Here is an 18279-nt window from a genome sequence, read left to right as displayed (position 1 = left end):
CTTGTTTCGTGCAAAAGATGGAAACGTGACTCAGTCATAAATTACAATTATTGTAACTGCAATTTGTCGTAAATTTTTGCATGTTACGCAGTTCGAGCGAGCCTTGATGACAACTCGCGATACTGGCAACAACAAGGACAATGCATAATAACGAAGAGAAAGAAACAGCGAGAGAGATAGATAGAGAGAGAGAGAGAGAGGGAGAGAGAGAAAAGACAGAGTGTAAGAGCTAGTTTCGACCATCTTCATTTACGTAATGTAAGCAATTTGTGAAAATTGTGCTGGCAATTTCACAGATTAAACTTTGGACCCTAAGTGCAATTGGGCGCAAACTTTTGCGGCTATTCAAACAAAGAGTGCAAAAAAAAAAAAAAAAAACAAGAAGAGCAACGAATAAAAGGAGTAGATTAAGATAATGAAGATGCAGTTTAGTTTAGTTCAGCTCACTGCAAGCTCACACTTACTACAACTAAGCTTACAAGCTCACTGCCAGCCATTCAACCAGCCAACCATCCACTGGCAGCCACTCCATCACTTGCAAATTAAAATTAAGATGAATTATGGCCAAAAGATGCGACGAGCGACGAGACGAGCCACTAAGCCATAGAAGAAAAAAAACACAGAGACAAAGAGAGAAAGAGAGAGAGTCAGAAAGAGGAGATCCAATGCCAGAAGGGTAAGAAAATGTTGCTGGTCCCCCAAGGCGAACAGAGAAATTCAAACTTAATGCGAATTCCATAAATCAGTAGACCGGCTGCTTCTACTTCTCATTTTGCCTGGCATAAAATGATCAATGACTGCCGCCCGCCTGTCACAGCAGATTGAAGGCACGTATCGAGAATGCCAATCGACTCGACACTCAAACTCATATCCTTTGCGTTTGCCTCTGTCTCAGACTCAGTCTCTCAGTTTCTCAGTCGGGCGGGCCCTCAATGACAATGTGACGTCAACGTGTGCGAACACACTTGACGAAAAAATCTTCCAAGGAATGACCAAGAAAACACCCTTGGAAATACGAAGAATTGACTGGCTAGTTGGCTCAGAGAAGAAAGAGTTCATTTAATTTTTAATAAAACAATTGAAATACTTTTACACTACAAACGGAAAATGAAATATTGTTTTAAGCTAAGGTCATTCAATTTACTTTAAATTATTATTGACTAACAACTGCCACAACTTAACCAAATCATCAATTCGTTGCAATCATTTTGACCTTGTTAGCCAATCTAACGAAGTGGCTAAAACTATTAAACGGAATGTAGTTTAACAATTAACAGATAGTTTAGTGTAGATATAAGATTTTGTAAAGAGTTTATTGCTTTGTATTGAAATTATTTCTGCAAGTGCAAAGTGTTAAGCCAACAGCCTTATTTTGAAAGGGGACGTGTTAAGGGGGTTCTAGGGGCCAACATCTTGGCATCACAAATAGTTATTGCAAACAATGGGAAAAGAAGTGAAATTATGCCATGGAAATTATACCAGTTAAAGCTTTAAGCATTGATTTATATGACTTTTTCAACAGACACTAATCCGTTTTTGGCAAGCGCAGCAGCAGAAGCAGCAAAAGAATGAGCAAAAAGTGCAATAAAAACAGCTTCAGCTTCAGCTCTTTCTCTCTCTCTCCCTTTCTCCTCAGCTCGACCTTCTTTCGTTTGCGTTTGCGTTTCGGTTTGGGTCTGGGTTTGGGTTTTGTTTCCTTTTGCGCCTTCGCGGGCAATCCTTAAATGGGGCCACCCATTGCACACTATTAGTTGCAGCTGCCAAAAGTGATGAATGTGTGAAATGTAAACTTTGTTACCGAGAAAATAACCGAGCGCCCCGCCAAAAGCTGAGCGCGCCAAATGGCTGAAAGTGGCGAAAAGAAATGCAGCATGCAGCAAAAGGCACCGAACGATAGCAAAGTAACATGCCTCCACACACACCTCACCCCACCTCATACCCCTTTCTCCCAGCCAAAAAAAAAAAAAAGAAAACAAAAAGCAAAAACAAAATAAAACCAAAAAGCGACAGTCGCCGACGATGCTGACGCCGCCGCGCCTGTCGAAAATTGCAATTTTCAGTGTTTTTTTTTTTTCTCTTTTTCTTTCTGTATTTCATTTTTTTTTTTTTTGTACCCTGCGACCGCAGCAGCAAAAATCCAATTAAAGCCTCTGTCGTTGGGCCTGGGTGTTGTTTTGAGAGGAAACATTGGGGCATGTGGGTGGAAAGGCACATCATCCTCAACCTCATCGTCATCGTCATCCTGATCCTGATTGAATGTCAGACAACGCGATGTATGTGTAATAAAGCGGAGATTGTTTAGCTTACGTCCTTACGGACCTAAAAACAACCAAAGAGAAAAAAAGAGACGGAGACCGACAGAGAGCAAAATAACACGAAAAGAAAAATGTATGACAACCGAGTCTCTCCTTTGTCATACAAAAATCATCAATAAAAGAGATTTTGCTACATTTCGCTTATGGCGAATCTCTTATACTCTTCACAGTGTTCCAGCTGCTCCACCAAGAGACTTCCCACAAAGTTTATATAGAAAAAGCATTAGAAAAGTTGAAGCAGGTTAAAATATATATGAACCAAGAGAAACAAGGACTTGACTGTGCGGTTGTCAAAACGTTCTTCATTTGAAAAAGAGGTAAATGTAGAATTCAAACAATATCAACGGAGTGTAAAAATTAGACAGTTTCAATGTTACACCTGTCCACTATGACAGGTGCATTCTGGTCATGTTCCCACTTATAACTGATGAGCTCTTAAATTAACAATTACCATTGATTTCTGATTCTATTTGAAAACAATATGTACAATAGTTTAGCAAGAGCTTATTAAAAAGCGTTTAAAAATCTCCATAATAATAATAACCTCATGCAACATTTTAACCACAAATTTTATATTTGTTTATCATATTCATTTCATTTATTTATCAAGCAATAACTGTTCACTGATAACTGGCAATTATGAGCTGGTTATTTTGGCCACATTATTTCCATGTGGCATGTATTTAGTTAGATGAAAACAACAACACATGGCCAACTAACTAACTCTTCATTTAGGTTATATTTTTTTTTGTTTTGTTTTGTTTTGTTTTGTTTCATTGGTGGGGGCCACTTAGTTACTTTAATATGTTTTCGGCTCATTAACTTTTTCATTAAAAATTAATTAAAGTCGCAAGTTAATTAGGTCTAAGCGTGTTTATCATTTTTCGCGCAAGTTTTACATTCCAGGCCATGACAGTCGACAGAGAAGAGCGTCAGCCAGCCAGCCAGCCAGTCAGTTAGCTAGTAAGTGAAAGTGTGGTGAGGATGGGAGAAGTGAGGGGAAGGACATGCCAAAAACTTTTGCCTCTGCGTGCTAGTCTTCTACCATATCCTCCTTTTACTCTGCCCCCGCCCCCGCCGCCACCATCTACTGCTGTAAAGTGTCATTAGTTTGGCAAGCATTTTGGCATAAATTAGTTTCAAGAGGAGTGAGCGGAAAGAAAGGCATGATGACGGGTAGCGGGCGACGGGTAACGGCATGGACGGATGACGGGTAGACGGGTGGTTGTATGCAGAGAGGGCTCAAACATTTTTGCGGCATTGCCTTTAGCCTTTCACCATGTAATTATTGATGAATGATCTGCTGTTAAATGTTGGCTTCAAGCTGCACCACAAAAGTGCTTTGATGTCGAGATGCAAACAATGGCAAAAAGCTAAAGCTATAGTCAAGTTCCTACTTGCTACCGTTACGTTCTCTTCTCAATGTTCCCTCATTGCTCTCAATGCCTTAGTCCCTGTTCCTATTCCTGTTCCCAACCCCTCCCCTCCCCCCTTCCTCTTGTTGGCCCGTCTTTCGTTTGGTTTCTCAACAACAAAAAGCTTGGCTAATATTGTAATAATAAACAATGGGGTAAAAGTGCTTTAATCGCTTTTGCTGATTATGTTGGCCAGGCTAAGTGCTTGCCAAGTGCTCTTATGATGGCCTGCGTTGGTTTGTTGATGATGGAGTGGGCGTGGCATGGTAAAGCTTGTCATAGATTTAAGGTGATTAGACCATGACTAAGGTATAAAATGTTGCATTATTGCTTCTTTCGTTTTTTTTTTTCTCCTCTCTTTTGCCAACAAACCTCTCCCCCACACACCGAACATCCAACATCCTTCCTTCCATTATACATTTCTCCTTCTTTATTATTTACTACGGCTTTTGTTGCCAGAAAGAAAATGTGATAAAATTAAGTTGCAAATTAAGATGAACATTTTCCACGTTAAGGGAATACATTTTTTATGACTCTTGGGCTGACTCGCATAGAAAAATATGAAACAGATTAAAAATACATACAAAGACAACGCAACAAAATATTCGCATCACATCAAATTTGTTAGAATTTATTTAAGATTTCATACGAAAGCAACGAAATAAAGAAATTATTTACCTTTCATGTAACAATTTCCAATAGATACAACAATTTAAATTTCCTGTCGAGAAATTGAAATTTAATTCGATTTATTTAATATATTTTCTTTATAAAATATGAAAACGTCATCAATCCTGCTATATATATTTATGTATTTATTAGTTAAGATTTCATTTGCCACATAAATAAACTGAAATTGTGTCGCCTTTTGACGACAAAATATTAAAAATTAATTAAAATTTGTTAAAAATGCAATTTGCTGACGTAGACCAAATGTTATAATACATTAAAATACATTTAATATTATAATAAAAAGAAGTTTACAACTTAAATTTTGATACTCGCACCTTAGACGCTTTCATTGTCTTTTGTCGAAAAAAGCAATAGCATACTTTTTTGCGCAGTTCTCTGATAAAGAACGTGTGAATTGGCTAAAATTCCGGCTAGCTTACTTTGATAATTGAACTCCACAACAATTAAACGATATAAGATAGAGTAGGAAAAATAATAGAAAATGCGGTCTCCACTTGGCAATAAATGCGTTTTATTATATTCATATTTTTTTGGTTTACTTGCCATTGATCTGTTTCAATCTATTTGTTGCCCATTCTAATTTAATTCAACAATTCATCAATTTATTGCAGGTCTGATTAAATTGAAACCAAATCAATTTGGCATCAATAGAAATACATACAAATAATGACAAATAAATATGAAAGCGAAGAAAATAACAACAAAATGATGGGATCAATTGGAATATAAGCACAGGTAAGTTGCAATAAGTCAACAATTAATATAGAAATAAATATCAAATAGGAAATATTGTCTGGGTCGATTATAATTCAATAATAATCAACGATTTAACTAAATGCTTAGCATGAGGCTTGTATTTCTCTCAGTGTGCAGTATGAAACTATTGCCTACATTTCAGCGCTGCTGCTGCTGCTGCTGCTTAATGACGATGAAACGTTTTCTGAAACCGGCTTAAACGCTCATTAGACTTGCTGGCATTAAATTAATTGGAAGCTGTGCACAGCTCCAACTATCGCCCCATTCCTCTCTCTCTCTCTCTCTCTCTTGTAGCCCCACCGAAAAACTATTAACAAAAAGCTAGGCAAGCAAAGCCGGCAACCAGGGGGAGCACAGGCTAACAAAAAACAGCACAGAAAAAAAAAAAACTTTACAAAAGGCCAAAAGTTTTGATGGCAACTTTTGTAGCCCCGGCCAAAAGCAAAAGCACTCGAGTTGCCATTCATTGCTAATTTGGCTTTAATTGCATAAATGTTGCGCTTTTTGTACACGAAAATTTTTGGAGAGAGCCAAAAGAAAGAAAACGAACCATAAATTCAGTTTGCAAAATGCATAAAATATACCCAAAAAAGTGAAGAAAAATATTATACAAAAACGTACATACATACACACACACACACACACACACCTATATATGTATTCCTGAATATCATCTATAAGAGTGAGAGCCAGGAAGAGAAAATAGTTTTTTCTTTTTTTGTGAAATTGTTTGCCGAGTGCACTTGAAATTGAAATTGTGTTAGGGCAGTGGCCGGGCAGTGAGGCAAATGGATAGGACGAGGCAGAGGAGAATGGTCAACAAGACAGCTGTCAAATAACAAAATTTCTTCCTTATCAACAACAACAAACGTTCTCTATGCGGCCCCCCACAAAAAAAAGAAGAAAAAAAAGAATATGTATATATGTATATATATAGGGATCCTGAATGACTAGGTGAATGACTGAAGCATTGCACAAATATTTGAAAAAGCATCCAACAAATTTTTGCTACTTAAATACAAAGTAAGTGAAAAAGTTGAAAACTTCATTTTTATGAATATGCATACAAAATATAGGGGAAACGAAAATAAAAATCAGTTAATGCGAAACCGAAAAAATATATATATATTCTAACCACTTTTGAACTGACGAAATGCAAATGTCCTTATGATTTCTATGTATATGGAATATGGAAATTATAACCAATATTTACACACATTTTTACAGTCAAAGTATTTATCTTGAAACATTTTGATTGAGGTTTTGTATTTAGAATATATATTCAGAAATTGAACTATCTGTCAGTTAAGTATGAGAATAAATTGTAGTATTATTTATAAAGATTATAAATCATGAATCGGGGCAAAATAATGACAAACTAGAATTCAATATAAAACCTGGAAATATTTAAATATCAGCTTAGAGAAGAGTCAACAAAACTAAATTTAATAGTACTTAAAATATTAATATGGCAAAACTTCATAGCATTTTGTTATTTATTTTGCTACTCATGTCAACTTTGTTGACTTTAAATGTTATTGAGTAGATTTTTATAAATGATTGGAATGAATTTGTTTATGCCAGACTTGATTGGCATATATACATTGTGGTTTAGGTATAGCCTTTAATATTTTTGTGTTTTTATTTTTGTTATATTTTGTTTGTTTGATAATAAAAAACTTTTCCATTGCATTAGGGCTTGCAGTTAAAGTGTAGGAGGTGTAAGAACTTATTGACAAAAACTGTCATTAACTTGTCCAAGCGGGGAAAGGTAAAAAGCAAAAGGACGCACATACACACAGCTAGAGTGTGTGTGTGAGAGAGAGAGAGAGAGTGTAGAAGCATGTTGGCGGAGGAGGGAATAGATGGTGGTAGAGCTCAAGCTCTTGGGGAACTTTTCCTCTGGGCGTGTGGAAAACAACAAAAGAGATTTAAAGTTAAGCGGCCAACGAAAAGTGTATTCAAATATGCACATCAACAGCAACAACAGCGGCAGCAACAAACAACAACAACAACAGCAACAAACAACAACAATAAAAACAACTTGAAACAGGTGTACATGAAACGACATCATTGTCCTCCATACCCACCACCACCATACCCGCCACACTGTCTCACTATCTCTATACACTCCTCTCACCTTTCAGCTCTTTTCTCTTTCCTATCCCCGATCGCTCTGCTCTTGGCTGAGTAAGTTTTTGGCACGCTTTTTGTTGTCGCATTGCACGAAAAAGAAATTTATAATGCGATAAAACTTTAATAAAGGCAAAATACACTTTTGCTATCCCTTCCCCCGCCAATCCGCACCACGTTTTTATCCACCTACGCTATGTGTGTGTGTGTGTGTGTGTGTGTGTGGGTGTGTGGGTGTGTCTTAAAGTAGTTATGAATACAACAACAGTTAGACTTTAGCACGAACGCACTTAAAAAATTGTCTATATAAAGGCTAAAAACATGATTGCGTAGGTGTATGTAGAATAGAGAATGGCTGCAACTGAATCTGCAGACGGTTATGATGCTCTGATGAAGATGAAGATGACGAAGAAGATAAATATGAAGATGAAGGCGGCGCGCGGTTAACTAGAAGTAGCAAAAAGTAGTTATAGAAATGACAGACATCAAGGCAACTGCAATAGCAACAGCAAAAGAAATTGCAACTGTGTGGTGCAAAAAAGGAATCTTTGCACTCTACACACACTCCTTGGAGTCGAGGTGTGTGTGTGTGTGTCTCTCTGTGTGTGAGTGTGTGTGTGTGTGTGTGTATATGTGCTAACGAGCAGCAGACAACGACTAGGATGATGACGACAACGCCACTTGACTGACATCTGGGGACTTGCGAATATGAATGGGAATGGTTCTAATGCTGAGACTAAGTCCTGACAGCCAGTCATAGAGAGCAAGTGGACGAATGAGCAGGGGATGGGGGGTGGGGGGACCAGGGACAAGGTGTCTAGTGCAGAGGCGTTGGTGGACAAAGAGGACAAGATATTTTAGCCTGGCCACGTAAATTGTTTTGAAATGCTAGGTGAGGATTAGAGAAATGTTGCATAGAAATGAAAGTTTTGCGAGTAATGCTTTAGCTAAAATATGGCATAGATGAGCAGAATGAGAAGATGTAGTACAAAGTAGTCTAAGGAACCTAACTACGATTTATATATATGTACATACATACATATATATAACGAGATGGAAAGGTAGACAAATAGACAGAGAGATAGAAAAGAAAATGCATTTGCCATTTGCGAATGTAATGAATAGATGTGTGTATTTGATATTTTTATTTGATTTATATGGTAATTTGTATGGCATAAAAGAGAGATGAGCATGATGGAGGGGAAAACCAAAAAGAGAAGAGGTTTTTGGGGAAATTGTGCATTTATACTTTCAATTTAGTGTGTAAATGAATAAAGAGAAGAAAACAAAAAAGTGCAGAAAATTGCTAAATATTAAATAATCAAATTTTAGATTTGAAAAAGGAAAGAAAATATAATATAATAGTTGGATTATAGTTAATTACTAGAAGACTTGATTTCTTGAGTTCAAAAAGTAGAGTTCAACCTAACTATATTTTACAAGCACTGGCAACTAAGGCCTTCGGCTTCGACGAAAACTACATACATACACTAGTCTGGGATACGAACCCGAAACCAGAAGGTTGTAATCAGAGCAGCAATAGTTAGAAGAACAACGACTAAGGGTTAAAGGTATAATAGGATGTCTACTCCGTCTACATGGTACCCACAGATTAACCTGAGCCAATAACTCAGGCGAGTCAATATCACCATTTAGGAGCTTGTGCATAAAAATAGCACCAAGCATAATTCTACGGTTAATTAGGGAAGGAAGGTTAATCCAAAGAAGTCTACTAGAATACGAAGGCAAATTGATCCTTATTAAAGAGCATTTCAAATTTTTGTCTTTCCTTCTCTTTCCCAACTCTTTTCAAAAGCCGATTTCGACCTTTAGTCCCAAGTATTTGGGGAAATGGAATAGTTGTACTTAGTACCATTCAGATTAAAATTGACAGTGGGCAAGATTGGCTACCTGTTGTTAAGATAAAAGATTGCAGAACGAAATATTTTGTTTCCTTCTAATCATTAATAAGTCCTTTTCAAATACTCTTTCTAATTCAATGAATAAGCTCATTTTCTGATCATTTGTGTAATCCTTTGTCCTCAGAAAATGATACCATAATCACGAGTCCTCTCGCTGTGTTGAATATGATTCTTTCTTTTAATCAGTTTCGACTCTTTTTAGAGTAATTTTTTTAAATCATGTAAGGATATAGCCTTAGTTTTTATTAGATATTAAGTAAATGGAAAAGTCGTTTCGTTTTCGTGTCTACTTTTAATAGAGTATCAAAATAATCATATTTTAATCTCAAAATGGACTCATCAAAGGATAACATTCAATACTGAATACTTGCTCAAAAAAGTCTTGACCATGGAGGAATTGTTTATCTTTTTTAGAGTCGTGTAGGATAAATGAGAAACGAGTCAGAAGGATCCTACTATAATGGCATATTAATGTCACTTATTGTGCCTATAATTAAAGTTTATTGACAACTCATTCACCTGAAGTAAATTACCTGTGTCATAATACTGATGGTCAGCATCTTTTCAGTTTACATTTCGGCTTGTTGTCCATATCAGAATATTATGTGCTCTGATCTCTATTTTGGCCATGTTAAAAATTTCATTTTATGTTGTCATTCTCATATTAATTTCTTTTTTTTTTGTTCTTCTCTTATCTTAACTTGGACAGCTTCAACTCTTTGTTTGCATTATAATCCATATTCATTTTTTGGACACACACACACACACACACTTGCCAATGCGTATGTGTGTGTGTATTCATGTCCATGGTTAATTAATTTTGCCACGTTAACATTTACAGGCCTTTTGGCAATTAATGGCCGCAAGCTAATTACACACACACACACACACACACACACACATGCACACACACTTAATATATACATTGTGTATATGTAACTATCCTTTCCTTTGGCTGGTACATTTAAATTAAAAGCCTATTTAAATTTATAATATACAAAGAACAAAAAAAAAAAAAAAGAAGGAAGAAGGGCGGGGCAAAAATTGTAGTCTGGCTTTTAATTTTGTATTAAATTGTATAAGCAATTATCCAATGCAAACGCAATAAACTCGACTCGGCGACAACGAATTTATTTTAATTTTCGCACAAAAATTGCTGGCGCCAAAGGCGGTAAATGGCAAGAACTATGATGGTAAAATAAATGCAACAACAGCAACAGCAGCAACAACTGTCAACATGTTGCTCAAAGCTTTTTACAAAATTAAACCCAGAATCCCTACCCACCTACCTACCTACCAATCTACCCATCCCTTCTTCTGGGGGGGATAGACTCGGGCAATGGTCCTGCAAAGTATTTGCTATCAAATTAATTGGCACTAAAATTAGCACGAGGCAACCGTTTGGCCATGTCCTGGTCCTCGTTCTGGTTCTCGTGTTCGTTCTGGTCGTTGTCCTGGCTGATTTAGTTGCCGCACTTTGGTGCACCGATGCCCAACCTTTTATTTTTTACCACCTCCGCCATCCATACACACACACACACCATTTATACTCTGGTTTCTTTCTCCTTCTTTCATTTTCGCACTAAGTACACGGATTTTGCATTAATGCAACCAGGCAAGCAGCCATCCAGCCAGCCATCTAGCCAGCCATCCACCCGACAGTTGCAAGTTCCAAGTAGCGAGCACTCACATGAATCATTCATTGATTTAATTACAATGATTGCAGTGTACGAATAGCGGTGGGGAAGTAGGAAGGGGGGGAAGTAGGTTGGTTTACAGGTTGTAAAGGTGCCAGCATCTAGTCTAGCTAAGAGTGTTTAATTAAAAAGTGCTAATGCAAAATAAATAAGTTACCGCTCGCTGCTATCGCTACTGCTCTTCGTCCTCGGATGACAGGAAAAATCAATTTGTGCTAATAAGCAAAGCCAAGCAAATTGCGAGAATGAGGCAATTTATGCCGACAAACTAAGCGCTTCCCATTACACTTGGAGAAATGTTGAATAACAATTCGATTTGTTTAAACTAAGGCAGATTTCCCTCTTCAAATGATTTATTTCCCTGGAAGAAACATTATACACCCGATAATTTTCGTTCTGTATCGAAATTTGGGAGGTGAAATTTTTCTCATATCACACCTAGGAGAATTCGCCATGGTTGACTAAGCTAAGTAACTCAAACTATTCTCTAATTCAGCTATTTAGTTAACTTTGATTAAGCCAAGGTTAATCTTAAATTTATTATATAAAATTGCACAAAAGAAATCTCAAAATCAGTCTTGATAATAAAAGATATTTACCCGAATTTGTTTCTATAATGCAAGTAAAACTCTCTTGGAAATAGTTACAATTTTTTATGATGCTTTTTGTTAAATATTTTACAATTTATTTCCTTTTTGCCCTGTGGAAACCAATTAAAAATAAACGTGTTTAGTTGACTAATATGCTCATCACAAGTGGATTAAGTTTGACTAGTTTAAATGACTAAGTAAACAAATTCTTTAAACAAAAATATCCACAAGCAAGGATAAACTATTTCATCATCAAATTTGTTCTTCTACCTGAACGCATTTGCTGCTTCTTCTGTATGTTTGGACAAACCTGAATTGCCTCAAAGGTTATTCGAATCGCCTTAAGTAGAAAATGAATAAAAAAGGGTAAGGACCAAGTGAGTTGAAGCTGGCATTGGCAAGCATTGGCAAACAGTTTTCTCTCACCTTTAGCCCTTCATTGGTGTATTTTCTCTATGCCACCTTTGTGGCAAATCGCATTAGCATTGATGATGATGAGGATGATGATGATGACGATGGCCAGCTAAGCAAATCCGTAAGCTCCCCAATTCAATACAATGCAATACAATAATATTTTTTTGTAATTTTGCAACTAGACGTCGACAAACGACGATGACGATGACCCTCTATAACATAGAACCGACAATCGAGACAAAGAGAAAACACTGAGGGGCAAAAAGGTTTAAGCTATCGTTTAAATGTTTCTTCGCCCTTTTGCTTTCGATCTACTACTATAGGTGGAATAGGTGGCTAGTTGGGTTGTTGGCTGTGTCTTCAGTGCGCTTTCATGCCACTTTGATTTTTCTTTTGCTTTGTGCATATTTACCACGGACGTTTAATAGTTGAAAGGTAAATTGCTTAGTATTTTCCTACCATCCGACGACGGACGACCTGCAACCAGGCAATAGCAGCAGGCAACACTTCCTGCTGCCATGTTGCCCTCAATGGTGATGTTTTGCTGTTGTTGTTGTTGTTGCTGCTGCTGCTGCCCAACACGGAAATCATTCGATTTGCCAGGTTCGTGTGTAAGGCGATCAAAAGTGCTTGCTTTCTGTACATTTTGGCTCAAATGGCGGCCCAGTAAACCAGAAACTCCAATCCCCCCAGACCCCCCCAAAAACCAAGCAAAACCAAACGAGAAAGAAAGAAAATGCATTTCGAATTGCTCTCAAAAAAAAAAAAATATATGTATATATGTATAAGCTGATTTCTCCATATTTATATGTCAGCTCATATATTTCATAATTTGATTTTCTTGCTTTTTTTTGTCGTTTCTTTCTTTTTTAATATCCTATATCTCCGTTTATTCACATACATATGTATGTATATGTATATAAAATGCATTGACAGTTGTTCGATTTTTGTTCCGTCTTTCTTTCTTTTTGTTTGGTTTTATTTGCTTTTTTTCTTTTTTGGCCAAAAGCAAAAATTATTGCACAGCCACTTGGCTGGCATAATTCAAATTAATAGCAGCTTATGGCACTCAAATGGTTTTAACGGCCAAAAAGTCAGTCAAGCAGCAAAAGCGGAAAAGCGAGTGCCAAGTGTTGGATGCAGGACCAGCTACTACAACTAGCAGTTCCATTTTTTCTTCCCTAGACCCCCCACCCCCCCACATACCACAATACTCTGCACTCCACCTTCAACAAAAATTTAACCGCCTGCTGTGCAAACATGAAGAAGAAGCCAGCACACAAAAGAGATTGCAGCCGAATTTTCAAAAAAGCGAAGAAAAAAAGAAAGAGACACACAGACACACATGAAAGAAAAAGCGAAAAATGGAAAACGGGGGAAAATTCCCATGCATAAAATGCTGCCTCAATGCTATTTGATTTAAAAATTGACATCTGCCATAGCTGAGCGGCAGGAGGTGTGGCAGGCATGTGAATGTTCGTATGCGTAATCTGCGCTTAGCACACACACACACACACACACACACATGCTGGTATACAAAAGTCAGTCATAAAAAAGCCATCAGCTTAAACTGTTGCGGCCATAAAGCAAAACAAAAACTAAAAGGGGGAAAACATACAGAAAGTTGATTTTTTGCCATGCAAAACTTTTAATACTCTCTCCCTGAAACTGAATTGAAATGTATACTTAATAATTTTTCGTTTCATATACACAATTGCAATCCTAAAGAAAGAAACTAAAACTAGATCAGAATGCGGAATACGATCCCATAGAAAAGTCCATTAAAGTGCACACACAAAAAAATGGATGGTAAAAATTTAACTTAACAATGAGGCAAATTGCTTGTCTATTCATACACACATACGCACACACACACATGCACGACGACCCCAGAGAAAAGGAGAGTAAGCGAAAGAGATGTAGGGAGTTGAGTGGGCGTGGCGTGTAAAGGATGGTTAACGGGCTTTTCAATGCATTCCAATGCCACACGCAAGTGACGACCATGAAAGCGTAAAAATGTAAAATTAACACGCAGCTTCTGGTTTTAGTTTTGTGGCAGTTGCAACTGCAACAACTGCAACTATAGTAACTGCAACAACAACAACAACAACAACAAAAGCAACGACAACTGGACAACCGCAGCTGCCATAAAAACCACACAAAAGCAAGAATGAAGTTGTTGCTGCTGCTGCTGCTGCTGCCGCTGTTGGCCACAAAAAGCGCTTGAAAAATATGTTAACCACAGTTAAAACAGGCGCCAGGTCAAGCGTAAGCTCACTCACACACACACACACACACACATACACGTATATATATAGGGACACACACATACAAGCAGTCACACTCACGTGCTGCTGCTACCTTAAACGCTTGGCATGTTGACAAATGTTACACAGACATCAAATGAGCAGCGAAAACCTGCAACCTGAAGCCTGACCTCCTCCTGTCTGTATGTCCCTCTGTCTGTCTGTCTGTCTGTCCCCCTCATTCCTTCATTCACTTCCAGTCTCTATGTCCTACTACTATCTGTCTGTCTGTCTCCTATGTCCTTCTGTCGCTCTATCTTCTACTCGTTGGCGTTGGCATTTTTAGCTGCGCTTAAAAGCATGCCACACTTTTTCCTAATGCTTAGCCAAAGCTAGTGAGTGATAAGCGCCAACCAACCACTCCCCTCAATCCTTTGGACCCCTCAACCAGAGCCCAACACAACCCAACACCATTTGACATTTTGTTTTAATGCAAAAGTCGTCGCTGTGTCTGGCAGTTGGGGTTAAATTTGTCCTCTCTTTTTTTTTGTGTTTTTTGTCTAGTGTTATGCAAACAACTTTAACAACTACGACATTATCAAAAATCTCAAACAAAACAAAAAAAAAAAAAAAAACTTTCAGGCATAAGTTCTAGAAATTACTCATAATATTATGAAAATATTTTTATGTAACTTTTGGCTCATAAACTAGATCTTGAAAATCTGTTGGAAGTCCAAAAGGACATGGAAAATGAAACAGATGGTTTAATAAAAAGATCTCTGCAATAGTTTGTTTCTTTCTAGAGACTTTGGCAGTTTTAACTAGGATGCCCTTTATTCTAACAAATTGAAAGAATGTTTTCCTTTAAAGGAACCCAATTGAAGTCAATTGATCATAAAACAGATGATTTTTGTTTTTAGATTTTCATTTTTACTGCCTTTGAGATAATTTATTTATGTTCTCTTTAACTGCTAATTATATTTGCTTGTTTTCTGTCTACTAAGTGACGATTCTGAGTTTCATTGTTGTAAATTCTCTTTGTTTTTTTCTCTTTCAAAGAATCAAAGTATTTCAATATCATGGATTACCCCATTTTAAATATAATTCTGAAGATTTGTAAATTCCAAATTCCAATTCAACATTTTATCTTAATTATGACAATCTCAACCAATTATTCCCTTAACTTGAAATTTTAGTTTTTGAATATACAACAGATAAGAATAATTTTGAATTATAAATATGTTTTTTCTTATACTAGTAGCTTCCATTTAACTTTCTGTGATTTAATTCTAATTAATACTTTATAGACTCGAATAAATTCTTAAATTTTTTGGGTAATAAGTGTTTTGTTTTAGTTGCCAAAATAAATTGTTTTTTAAATTCCACTCACTTGGCCCTTTCCATATATAACTGTATATATTTGTTTTTTCTTTTTGCTGTTGTTGCTTTTGTGGTTCATTTGGCAGTTTCACACTTGCGAGTTAAAAGAAAATACGAGTTTGGATATTTCTATTTAACACCCTTCTTGCGTCCCTCTCGTTTTTGAACAACGAATTGAATGTGGAATGTGGAATCGCATTTCATTAGTTTGCACTCATTTGGCATTCAATGAACGTTTGCATTCAACTTCAATTTCGCTTTTGCAGGCGATTTTTATTGACGTTTTTAATCAGTAGATGCAGTTGCTTTGCTGCTCCACCCCCCCTCTACCGCCACAAACGATTGCTCATTGCCATTTCTCTAGATCACCCACAGGAGTGTAGAGCAACAGCACCTTCAGTTTCACTTAAATTTTATTGGATTGCTCTCACACCTATTTCATTAACAAAGTTTCATACTGATGATGCATCATCATCTACAACTCTCCCTCTCCCTCTCGCTCTCTCTCTCTCTCTCTCTTTCGCTCTCTCAGTTTGTCTCTTTCATGCCATGTATCTTTCGTTCTAGTCTGTCTCATCTACTTTAGTGTGGAATCGTCTCTGCGTGAATTCAATTTGATTGACGTTACGAGTTTCTGCTACTGATTCCAATTGCAATCAATTTACTTTTGTGCTCTCTTGCATCCGAGTTGCAAACTTCATTAGAAATTTTCCTTTTTGCCTGTCTACCCTACCCTGCCGCCTGCCTGATGCCATTTTTATTTTCCACACTGAATTGCTCTATGTCTCTGTGTGGCTGTGTGTGTGTTTGTGTTTGTGTTGGTATTGGTGTTGCTTTTCTAGGTTTTCTTCATTTGCTGCAAATGCTGCACTCGTCACGTTTGTTGTTGCCTTTCGCCTCGCCTGCAGTTAAGTAGCTTGGAAAACGAAAGAAACGACTAAAAGAAGAAAATACAAAAAAAAAAAAAAGAAAGAAAGAAAAGAATTTGAAAGAGAGCAAAGCAAACAAAAACTTGTCGTCATATGTGTGGAAAAGTTTGTCTGCGGCTTTTGGGGGTTTTATTTTGATATGGCCAATGAATTGGCCAAAAAGTTTGTTTGATGTGCAGCAACCAAACAGTTAGACAACCAACAGCACATACACAGCTAGTGAGCCAGACTTGAGATGGTTTGCCTGCTTGAATTCCCATGAATTATGGCCCCCCCCCCCATCATCCCCCATGCCCACTCCTCCTGCCACAGCCCGCCAAATCATACAGAATCTGGAGAAATCTTTGCAAGAAAATTAGCTGACTATATACTATTGATGACAAATTGCAAGTCAATTTCACAGCTGAAAGTTTCACTTGAAAACTTTGACATTAAACTGCCAATACACACGAATGCCGAATCCAGAAAAAAAGACAAGCAAAAAAACTATGAAAAAATATGTTTCATAATTTATGGCTGTAGGTAAATTTGGATGGGCTTAATTAGGCGTAGAAATTGATCAGATTAATACCAAAAAAAGTTATATACATCATTTTATTCTAGTAGAGTTTTAGAATAAATAGATTAAAACAGATTTTGCTTGCAGTGTAGACTTGTTTACCTTTTAATAAATGAGTAAGACAAAAAACACAAAGAAATTATAAATTATATTAAAGGAACGATAGAAATTTAACACGAAAAATATTAAATGAGAACGTTTCTGTTTTAATAAACCCAACAATATTGTTCCTTGAATATTATTTAAACACGTTTTTCGTTTAAGCACAAAATGCGTTTCTATATTTTTGTTGTTTATTTTTCTTTAATATTAAAATAAAGCTTCCCAATATTGAAATATTTATTTGAAATATTTGTTATTATTATGGCCAAGAGTTTTGATTAATATTCTTTTCATATTTATTATTCATTTTCTTAATGTTTTTCGCCCATGCAAAAGAAATGGCAAAAAAAACCAAACCAAAAAAAAAAAAAAGGAACTTTAGCAATTTGCAAAAGTTTTAATTGAACTATTTGCCTTTGCCAGTTCGCCACTTCTCTAGCTCTCCGCACTCCCTGTCACACACTCACTGTCGTTCTCGCTCTATTTATTGGTTCTCCACCCCTCGTCAAATGAAAATATCATATCACATCATATTTTCCACAAAACCAAAAGAAAAAGAAACCAGAAAGTGAGGGAGGAAAAACGTATAAAAATATTGTTGTGCAATATGATTTTTCACGCTCGTTAATTCAAAAGCATTGTGTATGTGTGTGTATGTTGTGTTGTGGCAACTGTAGGAGAGAGGGTAGCCGGAATGCTCCTTCCGTTACAGGACCTTGTTATGACCATACAAACTATGTATGTATGTAGATGTGCAATGTGTATACGTTATGTATTTTTTAATTAAACAACATGTGTTGGATTTTAATTTGTAAGGCAAATATAAAAAACAACAGCGAGAAGAAGAGAAAAGCGGAGAGAGGGGGGGGACAGAGAGGAAAATGGTAAAAAGTGGACAGCATGTAAAACACTTCGCGTTGCCAGGTGTCGCATCAAATTGAACAACTCGCTGGACAGGCAACATGCGGCAATAAACGAGCTCGCATTTTGTTTTTTGTCGTTTCTTTTTTTTTTTTGCACCACTTTTTACCCCACCCACACAGAGAACTGTCAAAAACCCTGCCCCCCCCCCCACCCCATTGCAACCATGTTTGTTGCCAGAAAAGTGGCTCTAATCTGTTTAAACTG

At 36.8% G+C, this 18279-nt stretch overlaps 1 long non-coding RNA gene across 1 annotated transcript in view; it reads left to right on the top strand.

Annotated features, from left to right (window-relative positions):
• LOC26529406 overlaps window positions 1-18279 on the top strand; it is a 63785-nt gene that overhangs the window by 10951 nt on the left and 34555 nt on the right. The window contains exon 2 of the long non-coding RNA XR_001450587.3: window positions 5035-5158. This is a non-coding gene — a long non-coding RNA (uncharacterized LOC26529406). The remainder of the gene's footprint in view (window positions 1-5034; window positions 5159-18279) is intronic.

The sequence above is a fragment of the Drosophila willistoni genome (assembly GCF_018902025.1).
Source record: "Drosophila willistoni isolate 14030-0811.24 chromosome XR unlocalized genomic scaffold, UCI_dwil_1.1 Seg144, whole genome shotgun sequence".
NCBI lineage: Eukaryota > Metazoa > Arthropoda > Insecta > Diptera > Drosophilidae > Drosophila > Drosophila willistoni.
This window is presented reverse-complemented; position numbering and strand designations above follow the sequence as displayed.